At 39.1% G+C, this 27,189-nt stretch overlaps 1 protein-coding gene across 4 annotated transcripts in view; it reads left to right on the plus strand.

Moving 5' to 3' along the window:
• The window catches only part of LOC143030944 (uncharacterized), a 169,688-nt gene that overhangs the window by 2,024 nt on the left and 140,475 nt on the right, over nt 1-27,189 (plus strand). For all 4 annotated transcript variants that reach the window (XR_012966956.1, XM_076194236.1, XM_076194237.1 and 1 more), the window contains exon 2: nt 5,119-5,223. The gene's annotated coding sequence lies outside the window, so the exon portion shown is untranslated. The remainder of the gene's footprint in view (nt 1-5,118; nt 5,224-27,189) is intronic.

Here is a 27,189-nt window from a genome sequence, read left to right on the forward strand (position 1 = left end):
ACGACCCCATCTGGAGGTATTGGGTGCATTGCTTTTACGTAGGCAATACTATAGGGACTTTTGAAATTCTTAGGGATCAAAATCACATCCTTCTTTAGAAATGGGGACTGGTCTCCAACCGTTAACCCATTCAACTCCGATGACAAGATGTCTTGTCATTTGGTCAAATAAAACAAAAAATCATAAAACACCAAAATGTTTGATCAAACACCAGAAAAATATGACGTCAATCCTCGCTTCGCTGCGAGCGAAGCGAGGATTGACGTCATATTTTTCTGGTGTTTCATCAAACATTTTGGTGTTTTATGATTTTTTGTTTTATTTGACCAAATGACAAGACATCTTGTCATCGGAGTTGAATGGGTTAATGGCGGTTAGGGTTTCCTTTCCTGCTATGAATCCCGTTTCGAAATCTTGCAGATCTCTCCGTCTTGTCTCATACGTAAGGGGACAAGATCTCAAAGTGGGATTTGAGAGCGGCTATTTTGTTGGTCGGCTTTGCTGAAAAGGCAGTTAAGAAATTAACAAGAAAGCACATGTGTGCTTAACTCTCATTCACAAAAATTTTTATGAATCTTGCAGAGAAATGTTCCTGTGGTTTCTGAAGAGTGAGATGCTTCACTGAAAGCTCCTATCATAAGTTTACTTGCTGTTACCTAACCAAAAAAATGAAAACACAAAAATATACGTTAGAGTTATCTGGCATCAGCAGGCGTCTAGGTGAGATTAGCGATTGTTTTTATTGTCATGTGTTATATTTTGTCTTTAACCAGTGGTGGGATTAATAGATTTAAACAACAGGTTCTCTCACAAGGCCAATAGCGTGCAGATATCACTTAGGCTGCATTATAGCCTGTATAAGCCAATTTACCGGTTCGCGGATATGAAATTCGAAAAACGGGTTCGTACGAACCGGTAAGAACCGGTTGAATCCCACCACTGCCTCATTAAACTCCGATGACAAGATGTCTTGTCATTTGGTCAAATAAAACAAAAAATCATAAAACACCAAAATGTTTGATCAAACACCAGAAAAATATGACGTCAGTGACGTGTCACGTGGATAACACCACCATTTCCTTCATGTGTGATCTGTTCCGGACCGCCGAAAGATTGAGGTCCGGGCCGGTGACAGCCCCGCAAACCTCGGAGGAAAAAGAAAATCCAAAAGTATCTTCCAAGGGTATATAGGGAAGCACGAAATAGTTACTGGTTCTTGTAGGGACTGTGGGTTTCAGTTTAGTGGAACTTGAGGCAGTAGCTTTTATCACTGATGGAGTGGATGATGTGAACGAGAAGTAGCAAGTGGATTTCCAGAAAGGTCATTCAGTCGGTTTTTGCTGGTATTGGTCTTCAGGCCAAGCCATAGATCTCTCTGGAAAGAAATGGTGGACTGTCGTCTGTGTGGTATGTTTGGGATTGTTTCTGTAATATCACTTAGTAGATGAGGAGATGAGCAGTAGCCAGTTGTTAGTGCATTTTATAGAAAAAAGGGTAAATATATAGTGGAGGTTGAAAAGTGACCTTGGGCTTGATCAGGTGACTGAATATTGGCTGGCCCTGCAGGGCTAACTTTTTTATTTTGCCAGTAATAGCCAGTGCTGCTGTCCTTGGCGACAATATCGCATCACATTGGTGGAGACAGAAAAGATAAAAGAGAGGGATAGTGGAAATTGAAAGTGACCAGTATGCTATTATTGTTTATTCATTTATTTATTTATTCATTCTGCTGTCCTTGGCGACAATATCGCACCACATTAAGGTGGAGACAGAAAAGATAAAAGAGAGGGATACTGGAAATTGAAAGTGACCAGTATACTATTATTGTTTTTTTATTTATTCATTCTGTTTCTTTAAAGAATGCTAAATGACTTGAATTGTGGCGATGCTCCAAAAGGCCCCAAAGCGACTGCAAGTTGTATGCAGCCACTGTGGGGTCGGGGCTAGCAAACCAGCACTTCCGGCAGGTGATGCTGATGGGCGACGGAAACGGGTGGCAGAAAACGGTCGCGTCTCGACATGTCCCACAAGACTGCCGTGTGCAAACACCCCTCGTCGGTTCCTACTTGTTGTACATGAATGATGCAACAGAGGCAGTAGGTGGTTGCTGCATAAACTCGTTTGCAGATGACGTTGAACCATAAAGGTAACAGATGACAAATCAGTAGACTCTAGATTAGGATCCAGACCAAGGTTTTACGCGGGCATAATTTGAAGATACTTGATCAAAGTGCATGGGCGAGCCTGCGTTGAACGGTGAGCACCGTTCCTGCCTCGGACGGAAAGGCGTTTGGATTCGACCCTCAACCCGTCTTTGCAATGGCGTACGTAAAAAGATCCAATACACAATTGTCTCCCATTTCACAGCCCCCCAGTCAGTATCACCAAACTTATTACAATGGTTCAACAAGAACCCACTGTGTTGGATAAGAAGATATGAAATAGATGATATCCATATATTTCGATCACGGACTGTGATCCTCTTTAGCCCATTTAACTCCGACGACAAGATTCTTGTCATCGGAGTTTAATGGGTTAGTGGAATATTTCATTTCTTCTTAACCAACACAGTGGGTTCTTGTTGAATTTTACGAATGTGTTACGACATTACTTTGTAGTTATCACAATGGATTGAGACCACATTCGTAATTACAACCATTCCAACACACTGGATGCTTCACACGCAATTCTCTACATTCTTGAGCCAACCTTGGTGAGATACACGGGCTCTATCACCCCCCCCCCTCCCCAAGAGTTAGACAGGTCCTGCAAATGGTCATTAAAGCTGAACTTACATGGAATGTGCTGCATAAGGAATGAAACCAGAATAGTGGTAATAATAATAACAACAATAATAATGATAGTAATAATGATAGTAAATATAGTAATAATAATAATGATGGTAATAATAATAGTAATAGTGATAATACTAATATCATAGAAACTGGAAGACGAGGAATAAGAATAGAATATTAAAAAATAACATTCACCAGCAGTTTTGATCCAGGCAAACACGTAAACAGCATTACGAAGCGCTTGTCGACAGACATAGAAAAAAAAAAATACGTCTTCAGCTGCATCGACCTGAATAAAATCAACATCTCGTAACTGCGTCCCACCAAATTGGTGGATATTTAGGATTGTTCTTGAAAATCGGTTCAAAGGAAGGGGCAACATTCTGGTTGGAATACACACGTAAAAAAAAAAAAAAAAAAAAAAAGTGCTAATTTAACGAAACGTGAGGAACAAAATAACTTTAGGAATATTAATGAGGAAAGTAATAGTCAGGTTAGTGTTAGGTGGATAGTGTTAAATAGGAGATTCATAGAAAAAGAAGTGGTCGTCTAGATTCCAAGTTATGGAAACATTGGGGAGACGAAAGCGGAAGTTCCTTCTCTGACCCGAAGAGAGTCGGGCGTTATCCAGAAAGAAAGACGTTGGAGGTGCGTCAGTGTAACGAAGGGGGTTAATATGGACTTGACCCCTTCAGCGTAAGGTTTTCTCCTAGCCCCCCCCCCTAAAAAAAAAATGCGTGTTATGAAATGGAAGATGTTGAATGGCGAGGTTGGGGGGTGTCCCTTTTTATTTTTATTATTATTATTATTATTATTATTTTATTATTATTATTATTTTTTTTTTTTTTAAGTGAAGTATCACTCCCACGGGCTTTGAGCCCGTGCGGTGGTGTTTATGTAAGACACACCTTGTGGAGAGGAGGTGGAATAGTGTAGCCATTCAGAGGGGGATAGGGGCAGTAGAAAAGGAACGAAGGAAAGTCCGCTGGCGACATGAAAGAAATTAGTTCGTTTTTTTTTTTTCTTTTTACGGAATGATTTACACTCATGCAAACACACACACACACACACACACACACACACACACACACACACACACACACACACACACACACACACACACACACACACACACACACACACAGACACACACACACAGACACACACACACACACACACACACACACACACACACACACAAGAGGATATGGAAAGATAAAAAAGCATAGCTACAGAAGAGAACAGAAGAAAAACAGTTTTCCACATAGAGTAGTGGACACTTAGAACAAACTGGACAATGAAATAGTATGCGCAAAAACCATTCATGAGTTTAAAAGCAAACTAGACACTGCGAGATACAAAGGCGGGACCCTACGAGCATAGCTCCCCCTCCCGCAAAATACAACTAGGTAAACACACACACACACACACACACACACACACACACACACACACACACACACACACACACTCCCACCCAGGGCTGAAATAATTTCAGTATTGCTTCGCTGCGGGGTGTTACTCCAACTCTCGTGGGCGGTGAGTTGGGTATGTGTGTGAATGTAAGGTGACAGTATTACCCTTAGATCGGTCGTACGAGCTCTGAGCTCTCATCTGGGAGGTTAATAGCTGTCGATCACGAGTCCAGCACGTGATCCATGACAATGGTGAATGGTGAATCACACACACATACACACACACACACACACACACCTCACAGAGTAATAGACAGTTGGAACAAGTTAGATGAGAAAGTAGTGTGTGCAAAAACAATACATGAATTTAAAAATAGTTTAGATAAAATGAGATATGAAGATGGTACACTACGAGCATAGCTCCCCTTCCCGTAAAATACAACTACAACTAGGTAAATACACACACACACACACACACACACACACACACACACACACACACACACACACACACACACACACACACACAAAGAAATTACTGATAGAGAGAATCTGATAAAATGGGATGATAGAAATACAAGAGGACACGGAAAGAAAATCAAGAAAGACAGCTATAGAAGAGATGTGAAAAAGAACAGCTTTCCTCACAGAGTAATAGACGGTTGGAACAAGTTAAATGAGAAAGTGGTGTGCGCAAAAACAATACATGAATTTAAAAATAGTTTAGATAAAATGAGATATGAAGACGGGACATCACGAGCATAGCTCCCCTTCCCGTAAAATACAACTAGGTAAATACACACACACACACACTACGAGCATAGCCCTTCCCGTATAATACAACTATGTATAATACAACTAGGTAAATACACAATTTGTTTTCCATTTATTATTTCTCATTTCCACAGGTGAGTGTCGTGTGATCACTTCCGTGGACGATATGTAAGTGTAGAGAGGATTGCAGAAAGACGGGCTCCCACGAGCTTTGTCCCAATCCCGCACACTGTAACAAGGTAAATACCAGTTATCCATCCAAGCCAGCCTGCCAGCCCAGAAAGGCGACCCCCCCCCTCCCCTTCCCCTTTCCCTTCCCCTTCCCCTGCATGTTTGCAAATATGGCTCCTGTGGGGGAAATATCGAGATTCTGAACACTTATGTGAGATTCTGTTTCGGATTTGTTAATTTTATTTATTTTTTCTATTCTTTTATTTGTGTATTTATCTGTAAATTATTACTATTGTTATTTTTATTATAATTATTATAATTATTATCATTATTTATTAATTTCTTCTTCTTCTTCTTCTTCTTTTCTTCTTCTTCTTTTCTTCTTCTTCTTTTCTTCTTCTTCTTTTCTTCTTCTTTTCTTCTTCTTTTCTTCTTCTTCTTTTCTTCTTCTTTTCTTCTTCTTCTTTTCTTCTTCTCTTCTTCTTCTTCTTCTTTTCTTCTTCTTCTTTTCTTCTTCTTCTTTTCTTCTTCTTTTCTTCTTCTTCTTTTCTTCTTCTTCTTTTCTTCTTCTTCTTCTTCTTCTTCTTCTTCTTCTTCTTCTTCTTCTTCTTCTTCTTCTTCTTCTTCTTTTCTTCTTTTCTTCTTTTCTTCTTCTTCTTCTTCTTCTTCTTCTTCTTCTTCTTCTTCTTCTTCTTCTTCTTCTTCTTCTTCTTCTTCTTCTTCTTCTTCTTCTTCTTCTTCTTTCCTCCTTCCTCCTCCCTGTCTGGGGTATTGGCTGCAGGTTATTGTGGCAAAGTAGCGTGCAGTTGATACTTTAGGGTCTATATGGGGCGCCCTCACGGACCAGAGCCACACATCATTTTTTCTGTGATAGAGGAAAACTCTGTACATAGAGAAATGATGACACTTTTATACTACGACTGTCCCTCCGTTATGCTGTCCCCCAACCCCTTGTTACTGTCCTGTACCATTTCTCTGTTATTGTTATAATAATAATAATAATGATAATAATAATAATAATAATAATAATAATGATAATTATAATAATAATTATAGTAATAATTATAATAATAATAATAATGATAATTATAATAATAATAATGATGATGATGAACATAGTTTCATCCAGTCATTGATGACTCCAGGGAAGGGAACACTTGTAACATAGATGGCGACAGGCAGGGGTTATTTCAATGTGCAACTCATGTTTTATCATCTAATTCTAACAAAGTAAAGATTCTAGTCTTTGGAACGAACTAAGAGGGGATTTACACAGTCTAACGGTTCGTCGAACGCGGTTCGACAGACACGTGTTTAAAGTGATGTGTGAACGGGATATTTGGTTGTCGAACCGTGTTCGACAACCAAATACCCCGTTCACACGTTCACACATCACTTTAAACACGTGTCTGTCGAACCGCGTTCGACGAACCGTTAGACCGTTTTAAACCCCCTCTTAGTTCCAACTCTTCAAACAGACGAATTTATTCGTATCCAGCCAGTAAGGACAAGCTTCCAGTCAGCAGTGTATAACCATATTCACCTATGCATTCAATCCGTAGGAGTCATTTATGGCTAGCAGAATTCTAGATAATCATTTTACTACTCGTTCCAGGTAAACATAACTTGCCTGAGAAATACAAAGGATTACAAAGGAGGAGCATGCCGACAGGAGACCTTTTGGTCCATAACTAGGTCGGATGCGGAAAAAATTATAATAATAGTAATAAATAAATAAAAGAAAAATAAATTGAAATTATAATAATACATACATACATATACCAAGGCTTTTTCCCCCTTCCAAGGGAGGTAGCCAAAAAGGGAAAGGCATAAAAACACTCCCACCCATTTCATCCCCAAATACACTCCACACCCCTCCCACCCTTCCTCTCATCTGAGCACCTCCTGGATGACGGGTCATCCCTGCACCCCGCCCACCGCCCTGGGTCAGAAGCAGTGTCGCAAGACACAGTACATCCACAGCAAGGCCGCTTCATTTAATCGGCGACCCCCCCTCTCCGTCCCCCTTTGCATATAAGGAGAGGACGGGGAGAAATCCCTTCGGGCTGCGTCAAAATTTACTCACTCACACATACTACCCCACCCCCACCCCCCCGCCCATTCCTCCTCATGCAGTCACAACATCATCCATATACAACCATTCTCCACTCACCTCTGTCTTCCGTCCTCTCCCTTCCTTCCTCAACAGACATTCCCCTCTTCCCCAAAGCCCCCTTCACCCCATCCATCCACCTCATCCTAGGACGTCCCCTCATGTTCACTCCCTCCACATCTGCCTTCCATACCTCTTTTACTAGTCTTTCTTCACTCATTCTTTCCATGTGTCCAAACCATCCTAATATTCTTTCATCAACCCTCTCTCCCAAATCCTTTTTCACCCCTGTTCTCCTCCTCACCTCCTCATTTCTCATAATAATGTAAATAATAATAAATAAAATAAATAAATGCATAGGTATAGTTAGTTAATAAACAAACAGGTAAATAGTAATTAACAATAAATTGACAGATAACTAATGATAAATAAAAACTAAGCAAATAATAATAAACAAAAATTATAACAAACAAATAAACAAATAATATAAAATAAATGTTGGGGATGTCTACATCTATGTTTTTTTTTATACTGTAGTATCTGTCTGAGAACTTTATCAAATGTCCCGTTCATGTCTATTTCCACCTGATAATTCTTGTACCCATTAAACTCCGATGACAAGATTCTTGTCATTTGGTCAAATAAAACAAAAAATCATAAAACACCAAAATGTTTAATCAAATACCAGAAAAATATGACGTCAGTCCTCTATTTTACTATCGTAAGCAATAATTTTAACTCATTAAACTCCGATGACAAGATTCTTGTCATTTGGTCAAATAAAACAAAAAATCATAAAACACCAAAATGTTTGATCAAACACCAGAAAAGTATGTCGTCAGTCCTCGCTTCGCTCGCGAAGCGAGGACTGACGTCATACTTTTCTGGTGTTTGATCAAACATTTTGGTGTTTTATGATTTTTTGTTTTATTTGACCAAATGACAAGAATCTTGTCATCGGAGTTTAATGGGTTAAAATTGTGAAACGCTGTCATGCGAGTCGGCCTTCACCCCATTGACCTACTGTAGATATTTTGTCTAATAATGCAAATTAACCTCAAGGGGCAGACTCGAGACAAGAGGGAGGGGGGAGGGGAGGGGGAGGGGGTCCAGACCACGTGACCTGAATACTGAATGTTAATCCTGTTCATATCATCCTCTCTACAAATGACTGAGGACAGAGGATGAGAGAACGAGGGAACCCATTCACGGGCATCACACAAATGCTGGAGAGATTTAAAGAGGTTTGATAAACCAGAGAAATCAAGGGGAAGGTCTGGGGGGTGGGGGGGACCGGTGCCGGCTCAGTTGAGTTGCGGATTTCCGTTCAATGAAAATCGAGACATGAGGCAGGACTCGAACCCACTGTAGCTGTGGTAACTGTGTATTGTTGCTCCTTGGTGTAGGGGTCGTTGTCGATGATAATGCATTTAGGGACATTTGAACTCGTTAACATCATTGTCAGGATTTGTTCCAGCCAGGACTAGACTGATCAAAACGGGTTCATCTCGTTCGATCCAATATCGTCTGCTGGGGTTACTAGTCTGTAAAATGGGTCACTCTATGAAGAGCCTCGCACAACATTACATCAGTGTGTCTGAACCTGATTTTGTATATGGGTGTGTGTTTACCTAATCGTAGCATACAGGAGAGGATTTATACTCGTAGGGTCCTGTCTCTTATTCTCTGATTATCATACCTTTTTTGTATATGTCTGTCTGCATATATATATATATATATATATATATATATATATATATTTATATATATATATAATTGTGTGTGCATGCGTGCGTGCGTGTGTGATTCACGATGTTCTTGGATCACATGTTAGACTCGTGATCGACAGCTATTTCCTTCCCGGAAGAGCTCAGAGCTCATATAGTACGTGTGTGTATGTTTGTATGTATGTGTATATATATATATATATATATATATATATAGAGAGAGAGAGAGAGAGAGAGAGAATCCAAGATATCGCAGAAATACTTATTCCCTTCTTCAGCGAGTATAATACAGGCAAGTTTCCAGAGTGTGTGTGTGTGCTTATCTATATATATATATATATATATATATATATATATATATATATATATATATACAGTTAAGGCCGAAATTATTCATACCCTATGACAAATTTTAAATTCAGTGTCCTAATGTACAGAAATAAAGGATGAGTACATTTTGAACTCTAGCCCCTTATTGATTGGGTACAGGCACACCTTTAAAAGGAGTGGTGGCTTGATAATCATTATAACAATGGAGAATTTCTTCATTGTCAAATTTTAGACCTGTTCACAATAATTATTCATAACCTGTTCTTTTAAAGTGCTTAGTGTCATTGCTGGAGTGCAATTAATTGGTCTTTTGAGTGTAACAACCATTCCTTGAACCATGTAATAATATCTAGCCATTTCAAGCCCAGAAACTACAAATTAGGTGGTCAGCAGGGCAGTCATTCTTATTTTCAAGTCAGCCACAGCAACGACACTATGGGAGGAAAGAAGAAGGAACTTAGTGAAGATCTTAGAGTGTTGATTGTGGATGCCCACAAGCAAGGGAAAGGGTATGAAAAGATTTCTAAGCAATTTGAAGTGGCTGTGGCCACGGTGCAGAGCATCGAAGTTTAAGAACTTTGGTACGGTGAAAAACTTACCAGGCCGTGGATGAAAGGCAAAGATATCTGTCCGAGATGCAAGAAAACTGGTTCGAAAAGTTGCTGACAACCCTAGAATAACCAGCAAGACTCTCCTGAGTGACCTGAAGAAGTCTGGGACGAACATTTCAAGGTCAACACTTAACCCATTCAACTCCGATGACAAGATGTCTTGTCATTTGGTCAAATAAAACAAAAAATTATAAAACACCAAAATGTTTGATCCAACACCAGAAAAATATGACGTCAGTCCTCCTCGCTTCGCTCGCTCGCGAGCGAAGCGAGGAGGACTGACGTCATATTTTTCTGGTGTTGGATCAAACATTTTGGTGTTTTATAATTTTTTGTTTTATTTGACCAAATGACAAGACATCTTGTCATCGGAGTTGAATGGGTTAAGAGGACATTACACCAGGCCGGCCTTCGTAGATGCAGACTAAGGAAAACGCCACTCCTAACTGCCAAGCATAGAGCAGCTCGTCTAGCCTTTGCGAGGGCACATCTTGATAAGGATCCAAGCTTTTGGAAGTTGGTTCTTTGGTCAGATGAAACTAAGATGGAACTTTTCGGGCACAGGGATGATGATTTGTTTGGAGGAAGAAGCATCAAGGGTTCAATCCCAAAAACACCATCCCAACCGTCAAGCATGGTGGTGGGAACATTATGCTTTAGGGTTGTTTCTCTGCCAGAGGACCAGGCAACATCGTTAAAGTCAATGGAATCATGAATAAGGAGCAATACGTTGAAATTCTGGAGAAAAACATCATGCATTCTGCGGAATCACTTGGCCTCGGGCGAAATTGGATGTACCAGCAGGACAATGATCCGAAACATACCGCAAAAATAGTGAAGAAATGGTTTCAGGACAATAATCTTAATGTTTTGGACTGGCCAAGTCAGAGCCCAGATTTGAACCCTATCGAGAATATTTGGGGAGAGCTCAAGAAGAACGTCAGTGCTAGGAATCCTTCCAGCCTCAAAGAGCTTGAGGCAATTGCTAAGGAAAAATGGGCTAAAATTCAAGTGGAGACCAGCGAAAACCTGTGTGTAAATTACAAAAGGCGCCTGGAAGCATTGGTTCGAAACAAAGGCTATTGACTGTGGGGTATGGATATTTTTGGACTGGCCTGTTTTTGTACAATTGATAAATAAACAAAAGCTAGTCATGTAATACATGAAATAAATCTGCTGCAGATTTTTGTGACCATCTGTTTAACCAACCATAACAACTGAAATGAAATTCTGTTCTCTCTTTGTGAAATATTTGCAATTAATAAGGAAATGTGTCAGGGTATGAATAATGTCGGCTTTAACTGTGTATATATATATATATTTATATATATATATATATATATATATATATATATATATATATATATATATAATATATATATATATATATATATGTATATATATATATTTATGTACAACACTGAATGGGTCCCAATGATTAGAGATACATTTTAACAACCACAATGCACTTTAATTCTAAGCCATCAAAAGCCAGCAAGCTTGAAATTGGAATGTGGTACTACCCAGGACTCGAACCGGGTATCCTCATGACAAGTGCGACAGTGACTTTCCAACTTGGAAAGTCACTGTCGTACTTGTCATGAGGATACCACATTTTAATTTCAAGCATGCTGGCCTTTGATGGCTTAGAATTAAAGTGCATTGTGGTTGTTAAAAAAATATATATATATATATATATATATATATATATATATATATATAATATATAATATATATATAATGATAATAATAATAATAATAATAATATTAATAATATTCCGTACCCGTGTGTAATACTTGTAAATTGTACCAATTGGGCATGTAATGTTTGTAACTTGTTCTAGTTGGGCATGTGGCCGTAATGTTGCGCCTGTATCACTAGTCATTTCGATGATCTGTGTTGTCGCGTTTGATTTTTGTGTTCGTATATTCGTGTTTCGATTGCTCGCGCTGTAAGCTGCAAAGCAGCCCCTGCATGGGATTTTATAAATTATAATCTTCTCATTTTCCCCTTAGTGAACATGTCTTTGAACCACACCTCTTGTCTTTCGAACTGTATGGTGCACAAAGTGGATACCTATTTTTGAAAAAGAATTTTGTGATCGGTTCTGTTTTTTGAGTAGGTCAATACTATGGATTGTTTTTCTTGTTTTACTGTTGCTCCTTTTGGTCTCCAGATGTGTTCGGCTTTGGTCTTTACCGATGATGAAAGGAATTCTTAAACTACACAAGACCCATCCACTTCGGGAATTAGTGCATGACATAGACTCGCAAAAATCTTAGCAAAACCGTTATCTGCAACAATAAGGACAATTACTAGTGCCCATCTGCTAAACTCCACAGATTTAACCCATTAAACTCCGATGACAAGATTCTTGTCATTTGGTCAAATAAAACAAAAAATCATAAAACACCAAAATGTTTGATCAAACACCAGAAAAATATGACGTCAGTCCTCGCTTCGCTCGCGAGCGAAGCGAGGACTGACGTCATATTTTTCTGGTGTTTGATCAAACATTTTGGTGTTTTATGATTTTTTGTTTTATTTGACCAAATGACAAGAATCTTGTCATCGGAGTTTAATGGGTTAAGTCAGTTACTACGCGTCCTGCCCTGCTGCCTTAATAAGTTAACGTTGTTGCCTCACCCTTGTTAAAGCCCTTGACGCATTTAGATACCTCTGTTAGATCACCCCGCACTCTACGCATTTCCAGAGTAAAAGTAAAGGTGCCCAAGGCTTTCTTATGGTAAATTCCTAAGCCCTTTATCATTGTGGTTATTCTCCTCTGTACTGATTCTAGGGTGTTAGATGTCGATCACGAGTCAAACACGTGATCCAAGATCATGATGAATTACACACACACACACACACACACACACACACACACACACACACACACACACACACACACACACACACACACACACACACACACACACACACACACACACACACACACAGGGGTCCCTGTAACATGATGCATGATTCCCTTTGCTTTCCCTTGTTTTGGATATCCGCAGAATGAGAAAAGTAATATATTTTTTATTTTCCTTTTGGTTGCCTTCTATCTCATGATGTCTTCTCCCTTTTGGTTTTATTATTATACTTCTTGTTTCAGTGACACACACACACACACACACACACACACACACACACACACACACACACACACACACACACACACCAACACTCTCAAAACTATCATATGAAGAGAGATTAGCAAAACTTGAGCTACAGACACTAGAGCAAAGAAGAGAGAGAGGAGATTTGATAGCTATTTACAGAATCATGAAAGGCATAGAAATTATTGATAGAGAGGATCTAATAAAATAGGATGGTAGAAATACAAGAGGACACCGAAAGAAAATCAAGAAAGACAGCTATAGAAGAGATCTGAAAAAGAACAGCTTTCCTCATAGAGTAATAGACAGTTGGAACAAGTTAGATGAGAAAGTGGTGTGTGCAAAAACAATACATAAATTTAAAAATAGTTTAGATAAAATGAGATATGAAGACGGGATACCACGAGCAACTAGGTAAATATAACTAGGTAAATACACACACACACACACACACACTATATATATATATATATATATAATGTGTGTTTATAAATATATATCACCGATGAAAAACGTAGTTTATAGATCATTACTAATTACATTCAGACAGAAGAGAAATGGAGACAGGGAGTCTATATATTTCGACTGCTAACTGCAGTACTTTTCACTACTGAAGAGGACTGCAGTTAGCAGTCGAAATATATAGAATCCCTGTGTCCATTTTTTTCTTCTGTTCCAACTGTGGTACTAGTTGATATATATATATATATATATATATATATATATATATATATATATATATATATATATATATATATATATATATATATACAGTATACACACACATACTGTATATGGAGAAACATTAGTATAAATGTTGTTGCTTTTCTCAATGAACCAACGATGGGAACCCAGTCTACTTGTGGTAATCCTCCAAGACGCACTTGGGAGAGAATCATCTCCCCTTCGACCTTCATCAGATCCCATCCGCACACCCGAGTCTAGGGGTGCAACCCTAAGGGGCTGGCCCAGGGTCCCCGGACTGGGGCCAAACTGCGTGGTGGTAACGAGTGGAGCTTGTTATAGTTGTTGTTAGCAATGTGATGCACTTGACCCCAAGCCGCCAGGGTTGCACGGGTCAAGTAGACTGCCGACGGGCGAGACAAGTGTTCAAGTAGCGAAGTCGCCTCAAGTTACTGGCCGACCAAAGTGGTGTTTGTGCATTAGTCAACGTTGGGTGAAAATAACCTTTTTGGCGGCTTGTAACCACAGGGCTTTGATGTGGAGCCGTGTGTGTTAATTTTATTTGATTTTGTTTTATTTGATTACATTTTGTTATGTTTTGTATATATATATTTTTGCGTTCGTGTGTGTGTGTGTGTGTGTGTGTGTGTGTGTGTGTGTGTACATATTCGTATATATAATAAGTATATATATGCATATCTTTTCCTCTCTGTTTTTGTCTCTCTCTGTATCTACCTATCTGTCTATCTATCTATCTTTTCCTCTCTCCTTTCCCTTCTGCCTTTCCATCTGTTTATCAATATTTTCCCCGGCCGACGCGTAGCTTTGAACTCGGGTCTCTTTGAGCGTTAAGGGCCCCGAGTTCAAAACTTGCGTCGGCCGGGGCTGATTGTTTGAATTACGTAACTGCTACTAGCTATTTGTTCCATTACACACACACACACACACACACACACACACACACACACACACACACACACACACACACACACACACACACACACACACACACACATATATATATATATGTGTGTGTGTGTGTGTGTGTGTGTGTAATAATAATAATATATAATCAACGTTTATTGGGTATAGCAGCATTTCTGCTGAAAATATACATCCTACAATATTATAACAATATAAAACTATGACAGTGACAAAAAAAAACAAAAACAAAAAACAGCAGGCTAAGTAATAGGTGTGTAGTACAACAATGTTAATTCTAATTGTTGATTAAGCCTACAAATGTCGGTATGGGGCTCTTTTTATACCGCTCTGATCGGCTTCAGTGTGTGTGTGTACTGTACATGTGTGTTCAGCCTTAAGGTTGTATGTATGGTGAGTAATGCTACTTGTGAAGTTTCTGGTATACTGGAATGGCTGTGCTTGCGAATGAAGTCAGAAATCAGTTTAATCAACTCGACTATGCTGCTTAGGTGCTACCATAGATATCCGACACTGATCTACCGCGCCTATGGTGTCTGCCGTTGTGGAGTAAGAGCGGTTGGAAAAACCATGAAAGGTCATTTGCACTTACCGGGGATTGAACCCGGACCTTCCAAGTTCCGAGGCAGGGACGTTACCCACTGCTCTCTCTCTCTCTCTCTCTCTCTCTCTCTCTCCCCTCTCTTATCCGCCCTCCTACTCCGTCTTACTCTATTGGTCTTTCATCCTCATTTCCTCTCATGCTCTCTTTTGTTCTCTTGTACTACTTCTCTCTCTGTCACCCTATCTCTCCTCTCTCTCTCTCTCTCTCTCTCTCTCTCTCTCTCTCTCTCTCTCTCTCTCTCTCTCTCTCTCTCTGTCACCCTATCTCTTCTCTCTCTCTCTCTCTCAGCCTGTATATTTATCTATCTCCCATTCTCTCCCTTTTTCTCCCCTATTTCTCTCTCTACTTTTCATCTTCTATCTCTCCCTCTCTTGCTCTCTTTATCTCTCCCCGTCTCTACTCTCTCTCCCCCTCTCTCTCTCCCCTCTCTCCCCTCTCTCTCTCTCTCTCTCTCTCTCTCTCTCTCTCTCTCTCTCTCTCTCTCTCTCTCTCTCTCTCTCTCTCTCTCTCTCTTATATATATATATATATATATATATATATATATATATATATACATACTTTTTCTCACTCTCCGTTTCTTGCTCTCTTTTACTCTCTTTATCCCTTTCTCTCTTTCTGTGTGTGTGTGTGTGTGTGTGTGTGTGTGTGTGTGTGTGTGTGTGTGTGTGTGTGTGTGTCCCTCACTCGCTCGTTTTTTTTATCCCTCTTGTTTTCGTTTGCGTTCTTTATCTCTCCCCTGCCCCCCCTCTCTCGCTCTCTCTCTCTCTCTCTCTCTCTCTCTCTCTCTCTCTCTCTCTCTCTCTCTCTCTCTCTCTCTCTCTCTCTCTCACACACACACACACACACACACACACACACACACACTTGACGGCGCAGTGGTAGCGTTCGCAGCTGCAGCTACAGCGATCCGAGTTCGAATCCCGCTCAGGGCTGAAATACTTTCAGTATCGCTGTGCTGCAAGCCGTTACTCCAAATCTCGAGGGCAGAGAGTTCGGTGTGTGTGTAAGATATGAGCCCTGAGCTCTCATCCGGGAGGGGAAGAGCTGTCGATCACGAGTCCAACACGTGATCCAAGACCCTGGTGAATCACATACACTCGCTGTCAATCTCGCTTTCTCACTCTTCGTTTCTCCTTGTATTTAGTCTTCTTTAGCTAAGCCTGCAACCCTCCCTTCTTCCTTTCTTCTACGTTTGTTGTTCATTTTTATTCCCATTAAACTCCGATGACAAGATTCTTGTCATCGGAGTTTAATGGGTTAACCTTTTGACCGCCATCGCCGTTTGTTTGGTCAGGTTGCCGTTGCCGCCACTGCTTCTGTTGCTGGAGAGACGATTTTCTCCTTGCCAGCCTTCGAGCTGGGAAATTCCATTGCGCAGCGGAAGGGGAGGCTGTCTGAAATCAAACCCTTTCCCTGGTATTCACGGTATTTTCATTTGTACTGACTAGCGTCAGGCCATTTTTATTCCACCAATGGAAAAAACCCCAATGCACAACGAAGCTCTTCTGCTGAGATGCTTTCCTCCAGTTGCGTAGCGGCAGCTCGAATGAGCGTTAGAAGAGAAGCCGCGAAAGGTTGAATGCATACGTAATTTTCCACGTCGTTAACCTTTATCCTTGAAGAAAATGACGCTCTCGGTGTGAGCTCGTAGCTCCCATGAAAGCTGCCTTTTCGTATTCTGTTATGAGCGGAGGGAGAGATAACGTGGGACGAGGACCGGATGTGCGATGAAGGACGCCTCACGCTGGGCCTGTTCTCCTCAACGGCTGTGAATTTGAATATCTAGGTCCAGTGGTTCTCAACCTGGGGCCCGTGGAACCCCATGGAACCACAGAGTTATACAGTCGGGGCCACACTCTACCAAATAATGATATTTCGTAAATGACTACTGATTCTATTTAGTGATAAAGTGATCTCCAGGAGGCTAAAGAACAGCAGTACATAAGTAGGGGGTACATGGGAAAGAGGGTTGAGAACCCGTGAATATTCTAGAAGACTTCGCTTGCACGATTCTGGTCTTACATAAGAACATTTCCACACTGTCTAACATTCGTATAGGTTCAACTTCTCTCATATTTTTCTGGTGTTTGATCAAACATTTTGGTGTTTTATGATTTTTTGTTTTATTTGACCAAATGACAAGAATCTTGTCATCTGAGTTGAATGGGTTAACCCATTCAACTCCGATGACAAGATGTCTTGTCATTTGGTCAAATAAAACAAAAAATCATAAAACACCAAAATGTTTGATCAAACACCAGAAAAATATGACGTCAGTCCTCGCTTCGCTCGCAGCGAAGCGAGGACTGACGTCATATTTTTCTGGTGTTTGATCAAACATTTTGGTGTTTTATGATTTTTTGTTTTATTTGACCAAATGACAAGACATCTTGTCATCGGAGTTGAATGGGTTAAAGGTATGGGGGTGCATCTTAATAGAAACGCTCGTTGGAAGGAGAGTGTTCACGTTGCTTGTAATCGTGGTTGAAAGTCCTTTACGAACAATTATATTATCTTTCGGTGGAAGGGCCATGCCTGATTAAGATTTTTTTTTTTTACCGCATTACATCGTCATTTATTTGTAGCCCGCTAGGACAGTGTTAGATTAATCCTTTTCCTTGTTGAAAGTGGCGAGGGAAGAACGGAACTACTGAGACCAACGACGATAGGAATCTCTCATAGATTGGTCTTGCAAGACGGGTGTAGAGAATTACGCCCCCCCCCCCGCCAATATCTTTCAAATTACATCAACGCTCTCACCTACAAAAACAACTTCAATCAGGTCCAGGGCTTGTATCAGCTTGGATGGTCAACCCCCCCCCCCCACTTCTTCACACGAGATAAGCTGACAACCGACTACTCCCTCTCTTCGTACTAGCCGGTGATACAGAAACGGACCCACATAATGACACCCCAGATAATAATTCAACCTTTCTTCTTAGACACATCTTTGGGAGGGGGCGAGTACTGTTCTAGACTGCTGATTTTTTTCTTTCAGTGAAATTTGAAAGGCAACATTTACAATTACACCTAGAAAAGTACTCTTTGCAGCATTTGACGAATATGAGGGGTCATTTCTTCCATACCCATTCAACTCCGATGACAAGATTCTTGTCATTTGGTCAAATAAAACAAAAAGTCATAAAACACCAAAATGTTTGATCAAACACCAGAAAAATATGACGTCAGTCCTCGCTTCGCTCGCGAGCGAAGCGAGGACTGACGTCATATTTTTCTGGTGTTTGATCAAACATTTTGGTGTTTTATGATTTTTTGTTTTATTTGACCAAATGACAAGAATCTTGTCATCGGAGTTGAATGGGTTATTAAAAGAAGCCATAGCATGTAGCAACAGTAAGACATTGCAGAGGTCTGTTTTCATGTGGAGATTCATGAGTTACCCGAGCTGGGATTGATCCAGAACGACATTCTCGCTAATGTATGCCAATTCAATAACAAGGGCATTGGCGTCACAGGGCATCATGTGGACTGGCCCAACTTTACACCACATTCAGTGATGTAGAGTGGGATAGCTTAAGTATAATGCAATATATCATTCACAAATACAGGGGCAGGAACTTCAGAACCTCATAGCATGAAATGAAGAAGTTAGTCTAGAAAAACAAGCTTCAGTGTTAAACAGGTACAAACATTTAATCGAAAAACAATCTTGAAATTTGCGACCAATATGATATATCAAATTAAATGCTGAATAGACAATAATTTTAAGTGATAGGAATATTGCACTAGGGAGGGTCAAAAATGAAGGTGAAATCAAGAACCAACGTAAATTAGAAATTCAACTACACCATCCTTTTCAAATACAACTGATGAGAGCGAAAGTATAATCAACGGACCACAGAAAAGAAAATGTAGGTGCTAAAGGAGATAGGCAAGTGAGGAGGTGATTTTCTTTGAATGAAAAACAGAAATTAGATATTCAATTTCCAAAAGAAAATATTGGACTCTATCAGTCAGGTGAATGTAGAGAAAGTGGCCCCACGACATAAGTCAACAAGACAAGTTTTCACAAGAAATAAGCTCACAAGTCAAAAACCAAATAACTACAGGCCTTTAAAGAAACCAAATAACTCCAGGCCTATAAGCTTGACTTCAATCGCAGGAAAACGATGGAAACTTTCATCAGAGATGATATCGAACATCATTTAGAAAGTAACTGTTTGATAAATGATACCCAGCATGGTTTCAGACGGAAACTTTCTTGCGTGACTTACTCGAATTTTACAACACACTCATCTTGAATTATGACAAAAGAAACAACATAGATTTAATATATCTAGACTTTGCAAAAGCTTTTGATATCGTTCCCCACGAAAGACTACTTATTAACCCATTCAACTTCGATGACAAGATATCTTGTCATTTGGTCAAATAAAACAAAAAATCATGAAACATCAAAATGTTTGATCAAACACCAGAAAAAAACGACCTCAATCCTCGCTTCGCTCGCAGCGAAGCGAGGACTGACGTCATATTTTTCTGGTGTTTGATCAAACATTTTGGTGTTTTATGATTTTTTGTTATATTTGACCAAATGACAAGACATCTTGTCATCGGAGTTGAATGGGTTAATTGGGTTCACACGGAATAAGTGGTAGCCTATTAAGTTGGACTAGTAATTGGTTGAACGATCGGAAACAGAGAATTGTTCTAAATGGCAAAACTTTTAGATGGAAAGTGTTACGAGTGGAGTTCCTAAGGGTTCCGTTCTTGGGCCACTTCTATTTATAGTATATATGCTATAGATCACGGACTAAAATCTATTGTCTCCAAATTTGCTGATGATACAAAACTGTGCGGAATGGCAAATGATCACTTAACCAATTAGATATTCAAGAAGATTTAGATAAACTACAGCAATGGTCTGAAAAGTGGCTAATGAAATTTAACGCAAGTAAATGCAAGGTTATGCACATAGGTAAAAATAACAGTAAGTACGATTACAAGTTATTTGGAAATTCGTTAACAAAAGTGGATAGTGAAAAGGATCTCGGCGTAATTATCAGTAACGATCTCAAATCATCTAAGCAGTGTATTTCAGCCTCTGAGAATGCAAATAAGATTCTAGGACTGATTGTGCAATCTTTTGACTTCGAAAGTCCATCTCTCATTAACAAGCTGTATAAATCGTTAGTTCGTCCACATTTGGAATATGTTATTCCCTTATGGTCACCGAATCTCATTTAAGACATTGACAGATTGGAAAAAGTACAACGGTGAGCCACAAAACTTACTCCAAATATCTGCTATAAATCATACGAAAATGGATTAAAATACATGAATCTGTTTTCCCTAAAAAAGCGTAGACTCAGAGGTGATTTGATACAGGTCTTTTAGATTCTAAAGGGAATTGACAACATCAAAAGTGACAAAATTTTCACAATGAATGAGAATCAGACAAGAAATAAAGGTCTCAGTCAGGAAACAGATTTAATTCAGAAGTAGGTAAAAACAATTTCGCCAACCGTGTAGTTAATGAATGGAATAAACTTCGTGCAGAGGCAGTGCAAAGTAATTTAGTTTGAATCGATTCGTTTAGATAAACACCTAATCAAGATGCTGTAATCTCTGTCGTTTATATTATTTGTTTATTTGTTATTATTTGTCTGTTTGTTTATTATTCCTTATTTGATTATTATTCACTATTATTTACTATTTACCTGTTTGTTTATTATCTAACTTCACCTGTTTATTTACTTATTTTATTATCATTATTTCTATTACTAAATAAAAAAAGAATTCTCCGGTTTGCGAGTTTTTCTCAAGACCCGGCAAAACGGTCGCACCGGACCCTGGGTAGGTATAAGGGTTTATTCAGTTCGTTTCACGTTTTCAACTGGAACTGATCTGATTCACGTTGTTTATTTATTAATATTATGAGTTTTTTTTCGGAAATTGTTATCGTACAAGTACAGCGACGAAACTTTGGAAAAACTCGAGTTGTTTGACGGAGAAATTTCGCGCGAGAGTACGTGTGAGTTCGAAAAAACATTACTTTGCGGGTTATAAGAATTCTACAAAACATGGGGGAAAATCGGATCATGGGGATTACCAAAGGTATTATTTGGAATAAGAAGGAGAACTCGAAGAAGAATTCGAAGAAGAAGAAGAAGAAGAAGAACTCGAAGAAGAACTCGAAGAAGAACTCGAAGAGGAAGAAGAACTCGAAGAAGAACTCGAAGAAGAAAAATTCGAAGAACTCGAAGAAGAGCGAGCAGCGCCGCAGGCCAAGCCCCCCGACGTAGCCGGGCCGGTGCAGCCGGGGGCTTGTATATTAAGATTTTATTTATCTATTCATTTATCTAATTTTTTTGCATCCGACCTAGTTATGGACCAAAAGGTCTCTTGTCGGCATGCTCCTCCTTTGTAAACTCCCACGATGAAAGCTCACACCCTTAATAATAAAAAAAAAAAAAAAAAAAAAAAAAAAAAAACTCTCAAGTCACTTGGACGCTCCACTTTTTCGGCCATACCAAATGGACGATTCCCATTTGGACACTTAAAAAAAGGTGTGCTAAAAAACAAATATTACCATTAATAAGTGTTTACATTCATTACAATTTTGTATCTTTACTAGTGTTGCCATGATGAGATGATGAGTGAAGATGACCTAAAACATCACGTTCTCATTTTTATATAGGCTACTTTGAATAGGTGCATGGGCGTCCGCAGGAATCTTTTGTATGGGGAACAAAATCAAATATATTATACATGTATGGTTAATGGTATAGAGTCATATCAATATACTCGTTTCAAATTGGCCGCATAGGCATATACGTACATTATCTACATGAGTTACATTTTGACTTCCATCAGTCATACACTGATATACTATAAGTTAAGAACTATGGAATTCTAAGTCTATTTGAGATGCTGTGGGCCACTGCATCAGATTGGAGTGAATATTTCCAATCTTTGATATGAAAATAAAGCAAATATAAAAGGTGTGAATTTCTGTCTTTTTCCATTAAGGGTGTATATAAGAAAAAAGTAACTTAATAAAGAATACATAAAAAGTGTGAGCTTTTGTCGTTTTTTTTTCTATAAAGAGTGTGAACTTTTGTTGTTTTTTACATTAAGGGTGTGAGTTTTTGTTTTTACATTAAAGATGTGAGCTTTTGTCGTTTTTTTCATTAACGGTGTAAGCTTTTGTCGTTTTTCCATTACGGGTGTGATATTTTGTCGTTTTTCCATCAAAGGTATGCCATTTTGTCATCTTTTTTTCATTAGGGGTGTGAGCTTTTATCTTGTGAGCTTATGTCCGTGCATCACAAAAGATATCTTAACCTATCTAAAGTACCTCATGATTGCAGGCAGGCGAAAGAATCGTGTAGGAAATAAACTCATATATATATATTGTATGTGACAACTTAGACGAGACCTGTCATTGGGGGAAATATCAAGGTTGCGAAAAGGAATTATCATTCAAGCAAAGACGGTGAGGGATCACAAGTGTACAGAAATTTTCTTCATACAAAGAAAGGGAAACATCGCGAAGCAGCACTGCAAAAAGTAGACAAATATTGCTAAAATCCCTTATATCTTGACATAATGGGTCTAATGGAGACAAAATGAAAGGGAGAGATTTATTGGACATCTGAGGTCATGTAATGAGAAGAGACAAAAAAAAAAAAAAAGTAGGAGTCGAAATCCTCAGAAGAGAAATGATAGCCAGGCAGATTACTGAAAATAATCCATAGGCATTATCTAATGAAATCAGTATAAGCAAAGAGGAAAATGTAATAAGCTGTCTACAATAAATATGAATAAATATATAAGAATAGACATAAAAACTGTAAATATAAAAACATGAAGTGCAAGTTAATTCGAGAGCATACCTAGAAGTACTCTGAAAGGCCTAAACCAGTTACCAAAAGAAGTTTGTGACAGTTAATTTGGAAATGGGGCTGGGGCTGGGTTGCAAGGAACTAATGTAGTTGAGTTTGTTAAGAAATAAGACATGGAGGGATTGAACAGAAATATGGGAAAGAACCATACTCGACGAAGACGAAAAATTAATTTAAAACAAAATACAATGTCGATTGGGTTAGTATATAAAACAGAAAATGTTACTAGCCAAATTCGCAATGCATAGTATTTCCCAAACAGTTCCTTTGTCCCTTCAAGCAGAGAACGGTGTGAAGGAGGAGGTGGGTGGGATTGAGCGTGGGGCTAAAGGGTTAACCAACCGTCACCCATCGGATCTTTTGTTTGTATTTACCAAATTCACATAGTAAAGGAGCAATGCTCACTGGGTTATGTCTCCAATTGATCCTACTCAGCCTCAAATTCATGTACATGTACAGTTCCGACTTATTCCATATCCTTGATTTCCAATTCTCATATTTAGATTTGAATTCATGTATTGTTCCACCTTCTAAGCTACTCCAAGTATTTATGCATCTACATGAAAAACTGTATTTATTTACATCCTCTATACATTAAGTTTTCGTTAATTTGTTCTTGTGAGTCATGAGAAGAAATTAAGGAAAACTTAATGTATAAAGGATGTGAAGAAATACAGTCATGGTCTCTTAAATATCCTCCTATTTAATTAAGAGATGTCTTCTGTCATTGTAGTCTATCCCTTTGAGTGATATGGATGTAATCATATTACCTCTTTTTCTTTGATCTTTCAGAGTTGGTAGACCCAGTGCTTTTAATCTTTCCTTATGTGTTGTATTTGTCATTTTAATCTTCTGGAGTCCATATGTTTTTCCCACAGTCGTGGTATGTCGACCAGGTGGCAACACTCCCAGATTTTTCTCTTCTTTTGATTTTGTAATGGTTTCGCCTCTCAAGGGATAGGTTAGAGATTTTTTTTTTACAGATCCACAATCTTTTATCCGAAATTCTGAAATCCGAATACCTCCAAGAACCGGAATTTATGAATGGAAATTCCATAAATGAAAAAGTCTAGAGAATGTTTTGAAACTGAACTGCAACCCACTCTGCTGTGCTGTATATGATAAAACACAGTGGAAAGTGTGTATGAAATTATGAAATAATAAAGAATCATAAGCTCTAAATAATTATGTTTTTGTATCATATAATAAAGAAATCATCGAAATAATCACATGAAGTTTTTCACTAATGTAAACATGACGGAGTAATGAGTTTGATGGTGACAGGCGAATGAATGTAGGACATAAGCCGCCTGGACATAAGCCCTTACCTCAAATCAAAGGTCCCTCAGTATATACTGAGACTAAGAAGCAAAATTCAAAGTTGCAAACCCCCTGCCTCTCACCAGCGTCTAGTTGACATAGTATTTGACAAAAAAGAGAACATATATTTAACTATATTGAAGCGAATAGCTACAATCAGTTTAGCCTTATGTTGTGCGAGATGCCTTTCAAGAGTTCTGGGAGAGTTTTCGTGCCGTGATCGAACTGCAAACACAGAATCTGTGGGCGCTTCTGTAGCTGCTGTGTGCAACGTTTGATGCACACAAATTTAGATTTAAAAAGGAAATAGGCAAGAATTGGTTTACTAATAGGGTGGTCGACGAATGGAATAAACTTAGTAACCATGTAGTAAGCGCTGAAACTATCAGTTATTTCAAGAAACGATTAGACAACTTTATGGATAGGGATGACAGGTTGTGATGGATACAGAGCTGTCTAGTGTAGGCCTTATGGTCTCTTGCAGTCTCCTTCATTCTTATGTTCTTATGCGTTTGGGTGGGGACTCACCATAAGAGTCCTGGTACAGGAAGGTCGCAACAAGAGCAGCGTCTTTTTGGATGTTGCTCACAACTGTCCAAATACCTGGGTTACTGTGACCAACTAGCTCCTTAAAGGAATTGTTCCAGAATTTGTTCTACTCTCCCCATTGTTGCATTGTGGACGTTCCATTACTCAGGTGGAAAGAGAGGAGGACGTCTGCGCATACGCAGTGGTGGAAGTGCATCATCAGGTGCTGTTGGTTTGCGGAAATTAAGGAATGCCGGAGACATAACTATTATCGAAATAGTACAGATCAGTTAGTTCTTCAGGGACTTGCTCTTTGAGGTAGGCCATGCCTTCGTGGACATGTTCAAGAGGCAGGAATGCCAAAACATCGATCATTCCACAAAAGTGCCTAATAGTGTCATTGTCTTTGTACAACGTGATTAATCCAAGGGTTTGGGTTCTGCGACAGATGGTAGAAGCACTCCCTGACAATAAAAATTTTTGCCCAAACACACTGAATACAACCTGTCTCATGGAATCCTCAAAGTCCATGATGATTGTTGCTGGGTCGGGATCGAACCCGATATTTCGAAGATTTATCCACCACTGCGTTAAGCATTTCAATGTACAGTTCGTGTGATTTTCCAGACAGGAATGCATAGGCAGCTGTGACTGCAGATCAACTCAGTGGAGCGCGGATAATGTAGAGCTGTTTGAAGAGTTTTGGAGCACATTCGAATGTGCCATCCATGTCGAGCGTGCGAGTAAACGAAGTGTTTCCCCTGTGGCAAACACTACCACTCTGCTGTCTGATTCGCGACCGCTGTCATGGATCAAGGACGGTTCTGGATTTGAAGTGCCTGTCGTTACTCACACACCATCAAAGACCAGGTCTTTGAGTGATGCTGGCTCAGCAGGAAGATGCGCACGCTTGGTGCGACGGATGCATCGTTTGATGGTTTCAGCTGTACCCAGCTCAGCACGAACCTGAAAATATATGAAATACATGTAAACTAAAATAACAACAATAATAGAAATAATCACAATGAATCATTTCAACATGTCCAATAAAGATCTTGCCTCTAATGGAACCCCTTTCAGCAGCATTTACCAAGATTTGACGTGGATTGATTTTGATCCGTGATTGACACGGATTGATTTTGCACTATCTTTTATGTCATTTTCTAACTTTGTGGCCTCGACTTTGTTTTCGTCTAACGGGTGACAGTGTTCTGTAGACGAGAGAACTGTTTAAATTTTTTTTATCAGTTGTGACTGAGCCTTTACATGACATGGCTCTTCGTCGGGAACATTCTCATCTGATTCCGTTCTTTTTCTCGTTCTTCTTTTGTGTACATAAAACCTTCATGGCACAGTTTTAGGCCGCCTTTTGCATTTCTTGTGGTTTCCATGATTGTTTTGCAATATCATGAAGATGTAACTTTCGAAATAAACACCATGTGAGGACGGAGCCTACGACGTTTCGCTTGTTGTGCTTTTTCAAGTACATAGTTGTAATATTTTTTCAACCACATTAACTTTCTACTTTTAATTCCATGTCATCACGAACGAGACTGACAATGCGCTCGTCGGAGACATATACGGAAACTGATACGAAGCGAAGCCAAGGGCTCGAACCTCAGCTCAGACGTATCAAAATAACATTGTGCCATCTCTTGATGGCACAGTGGTTAGTCACTGTTACTTTGATATGTCTGAGCTGAGGTTCGAGCCCTTGGCTTCATCTTTTAGTGTTTTATCTTCTTTTCTATTTCCTCAACATTCATTTGTCTTTTTATCCATATATTGTTGTAATGTTCGCTTTTTTTATACGTCTGAGCTGAGGCTCGAGCCTTTGGCTTCATCTTTTAGTGTTTTCTCTTCTTTTCTATTTCCTCAACATTCATTTTTCTTTTTATCCATATATTGTTGTAATGTTCGCTTTTTGCTAACTTACCTGATTTTGCCAGTATGTCTTCTGCTACCATTTGTGATCTTAGTTTTATATTTAGAGGTAGATTTCTTTCTTTAGAATATTGTCCCATTCCATATACTTCATCTGTTTCTTTTTCTACTTCATGGTCATCATCATGTACTTCTGTTAGAATTGTTTTTGTCATTTCTTTTTCTGATTTTTCTCTCAAGTATCTAACCAAGCCATGCTTTTCCAATACACTATTCTCTATCCACTGTATCTGTGAAC

Source organism: Oratosquilla oratoria, chromosome 12 (genome assembly GCF_046742065.1).
Source record: "Oratosquilla oratoria isolate Oo_2021 chromosome 12, ASM4674206v1, whole genome shotgun sequence".
NCBI lineage: Eukaryota > Metazoa > Arthropoda > Malacostraca > Stomatopoda > Squillidae > Oratosquilla > Oratosquilla oratoria.